We start from the raw sequence: 4,405 nt of genomic DNA, 5'->3' as shown, positions 1-4,405 counted from the left end.
GAAGGAAGGAAGGAAGGAAGGAAGGAAGGAAGGAAGGAAGGAAGGAATGAAGGAAAGAAGGAAGGAAGAAAGAGAGAGAGAGGGAGGGAGGGAGAGAGGGAGGGAGGAAGGAAGGAAGAGAGAGAAAGAGAGAGAGAGGGAGGGAGGGAGGAAGGAAGGAAGGAAGAAAGAGAGAGAGAGGGAGGGAGGGAGGAAGGAAGGGAGGAAGGAAAGAAGGAAGGAAGAGAGAGAGAGGGAGGGAGGAAGAGAGAGAAAGAGAGAGAGAGGGAGGGAGGGAGGAAGGGAGGAAGGAAGGAAGGAAGGAAGGAAGGAAGGAAGAAAGAGAGAGAGAGGGAGGGAGGGAGAGGGGAAGGAAGGAAAAGAGAGAAAGAGAGAGAGGGAGGGAGGAAGGAAGGCAGGAAGGAAGGAAGGAAGGAAGGAAGAGAGAGAAAGAAGAGCTGGACAGTGGAGGAGCCACAAGGACTGGCTGGAACTTTCCGGGCATCACCCATCCTGCCACCACCATATCAGCCTGCAAAGAGCTTCAGAGAAAAATGGCCACCACTCCCTCTGCCTCTCAAACCTCACGCCAGTGTCTCTGTTGGCCACCTCTAAATCTGAACCACAGAGGGATCAGGGGATGCTGGAACACATAGTTCTTCAAGTAACCAAGCCGGATATAGAACAATCCAGCACATGCATATAAATTGTGATCCTGCTACAGGATTATTATTAGACACGTGCACACAAAGCAGTGCCAAATAAAATCAGCTGAGTTCAGAGAAAGCCATGGGAAAAGTTGAATCTGAGAGTGGGACCTGATCTTAAAATTCATTCCATAGCTTGTATATTTGTCATACGGTAGCTGGCATGTGACAGATTCCTTGATGAGTAATAGTTTGTGACCTGCACATTCCATTACGGATACCGACATTTCCTCCCGAACCTTCCTTCTTCCTTAGCGCAGAGTTCTCCATCACAACCTGCCATCTGCAGTTACGTCACCAACAGCAACAGGATATGGGCAATGACAGGCTAGGAAACAGCAGCTTCCTGTTTGTCTCACATTTAGGGTTTTCAGGAGTAGTTCTGGTGCATCCGCAACTGTTCTTTCCACCCGAACAAAGAACAATCCGCAAGGGGGCTGAGATGTGAAACAGCAATGAGGATGAAGTTTATATTTTCTGAACAAGACCTTAAAGATCCCAGGACATTAAAACGTGAAAAATACCAGACACTGGCTTTATATTCCCCTCCCTTGTAGCCAGGACCTGGGTTTGTGGCCCAATCCTGGCTAACAGGCTCAGAGGGAAAAATTGAGCAAAGATTTTTCTCCCTGAGAAGCAGAGATGCCCTTGGGCCTCAGGCTGCTTCTGTAGAAAGACACGATGGGGACAGGTGTTATGGCTTCCTTGAAAGCCCATGGGGAAAGCCAAGAGAATCACAGAGAAGCTAGACCCACAGCTGTGACACCCCTTGAGCACCCATTGCTCAAGCCACTCTTGCCTAGGTGTTCAGTTACACGCAGACTTACACTTAAGCTTGGTACGATATTCACATTTCCAGTTTTGCAAGGAATTCACTGCCCCTTCACAGCCCCTTATCTGAGCAAGCCTACCCAACGGCCACACACAAGAACCTGGACGGTCTGCACGCGACCTCCTGGATTTCCTCAGGCCCCCTCTCATTCTCCCTGTCAGAGTCGGCCTGCTCCTGGTTGGCTGCTTGACCTTGCCGAAGAGTTGGCTTGGGCTAGCCACCTAGACTTTTACATGGATCATCAGACCTTGGATGTATTAATACAACTTTGACCTTTGTTCTCCTTCAGGAGATGACTTCCATCTCCTGTTCAGCTCAGCCTGCACCCTAGATAAGCTCATGCCCCAGGCCTGATACTGCCAGGATGGGCCCATCCCATGCTGTCCAAACCTGGCCCACTCGCTCCTCCTTTTGGGCAGAAAAAGGATAAAATGGGCGCACATGGGGTTTTGTCCAGATTATATGTAGGACAGCCTCATGGGAACTGTTCTTGATTTACAGCATACTGTCCCCTATGTGATTCCTTAGAGTTGAATGTCTATACACCATAAAAGGGGGAACTTTGAAAATCAGATACAGTACTAAGAAGAAATCAAGGCCCAGAGAAGGAATAATACCAAACTCATCAGAGTCCTAGACATTCTTCTATCAATTGTAGTTTTGTATGTGTTTGCATGGAGGTCTTTTGCAGTAATTACTACAGCAATACTTACACCTGTCAATGGATAATGCATCCAACAAAATTATTTTTATCCCACTACATGTTAGAGGCTGCCATTATCAACATGGAGAATATAGTTGGATTTCCACTGTGGGCACAGGTCTGAATTTTACCGCCATCTTTTTCAAAGATAAACACTAATTCGGTCATTATTTTTAAAAATATTTCTGAGTTGGGCACCTGGGTGGCTCAGTTGGTTAAGCAACTGCCTTCGGCTCAGGTCATGATCCTGGAGTCTCGGGATCGAGTCCCGCATCGGGCTCCTTGCTCAGCAAGGAGTCTGCTTCTCCCTCTGACCCTCTCCCCCTTATGCTCGCTCTCTCTCAAATAAATAAATAAAATCTTAAAAAAAAAAATATTTCTGAGTTATAATTAAGGTATCCAAATGGCCTTGAGTTATGCATAAATATACTTCACCATAAGAAGTAAGCAGGACCTTGGTGCATGAATTGTGTAAATCATCCTTCTTGGTTGGGGATTTCAGTCTTGGCTTCAGCCTGGCATCAAATACACTTGCACACCAATCGTCCTGACAGCCTTACCTAGGCTCCTGAACTTGGCCTTCATGCATGGTGGCAGCCTGGACAGGTAGGTCTGCCAAGGTGTACAGTTTCACCTCTCTGACCCAGGTATCCACATCCAGCTGCTGTAAGTGTGGCCCCATCCCCCAGGCCCACCCCCACCCCTTCCAGAGATCCCTCGGACCCACCCACCACCCCATCTCTGATTGGGTCATCTCCAAGTATGACAAGCCACCCAGGCTTCTCAATGTAGACACATATATGAGTGTATTTTTACACACAGCTTATTCAAATATGTGTGCAGGGCTCTTTCACCGACGACACTAGAAAAAAATGTCTCCCTCCTTTTATTTCTGCCTTCTCTCAATTCCTTCCCTTATTTCCAATAGTAACAACTGAAGAAAGGGGTATATTGATTTGATCGCCCAAGGAAATCATTCCCAAAAGGCCACAGGAATATATTTTTATTTTCATTTAAAGTTGACTAGATTATTGGAAAGATTGTCAAATCATAATAAAATGAGAAGCCTAACGAAACAAAGTCTGACCCAACATATTGCCCTCACCAGCATGGCTGTCCAGGGCAGTTCTTCTGAGCAGGGTTCTTTCTTACAGAGGCGAAGAGAAGTTAAATCTTCGGTGAGAAGAGAAACAGCTGCGTAAAAATAGGAGCAAGTAGAACCCGGGAAGCATGCAAGTCTCAGCTCTTCAGTAAAAGAAAGGGACGACTGAGCCCCCAGGGTGATTGGGAAACGTGACGGTTTCCACAGCCCCATTGCCAAAATAGTAACAAAACATTAAAATTCAGGAATTTATTCCACCTGGTCTACATGTGGAGTATGTCCCTCTGCCTACCTACCTCCGGCCGCAGCCCCCACACTTACACACACACACACACACACGCGCGCGCGCGCGCGCACACACACACATCGTTGCCTCACATTCTTCATTTGCTCGCCATTGTGCTCTGGAGAGCATTAGCTGTTGAGAAATTGTTCTTTCCTGAGCCAACTTTAGGAGAAGGAATAATGGGATTGAAAGTTACTAAGAACCTTGCCTATGCCCAAAGCGCCCTGAATGGCCAGCAATGTGTCAGAATCTTCCATGTGAGATTTTTCTTTGGATTAAGACTCCATGGCTGCTGACTGTTGCTGAGTCTAAGTTCCCCTAAATCTAATCAAGCCCGAGGGTCCAAGGGGACATTGTGTGAACCTCGGCCCTGAGAGGTCCCCAAGCCCCAGAGTTCTGCCAGTTACCTGATATAGATTGTTCCTCTTTCAGTAAAGGGGCATGTGCTCGGAGAAATGAGGAATCCTTGTGTGTGATGAGGGAAGCAAACCAGATTGAAATAAATAAATGTAATTGGAGAAGTTGAGATTATTCTTAAAGCTAGGCCAGTCATTCTAGCTGCCAAGTCGAAAACCGTTTCTTTTATACAAAAATCTGCAACAACTCGGAAGCAACCAAGATGTCCTTCAGTAGGTGAATGGATAAACAAACTGTAACACATCCAGACACTGGAATATCATTTAGCCATAAAGGGAAATGAGCTATCAAGTCACAAAAAGACATGGAGGAACTTGAAATGCCTACTGCTAAGGGAAAGAATGCAATCCAAAAAGGCTACATATAGTAACATTCTAAC

The sequence above is a fragment of the Neomonachus schauinslandi genome, chromosome 14 (genome assembly GCF_002201575.2).
Source record: "Neomonachus schauinslandi chromosome 14, ASM220157v2, whole genome shotgun sequence".
Lineage (NCBI taxonomy): Eukaryota > Metazoa > Chordata > Mammalia > Carnivora > Phocidae > Neomonachus > Neomonachus schauinslandi.
Note: the sequence above shows the minus strand (reverse complement) of the source record.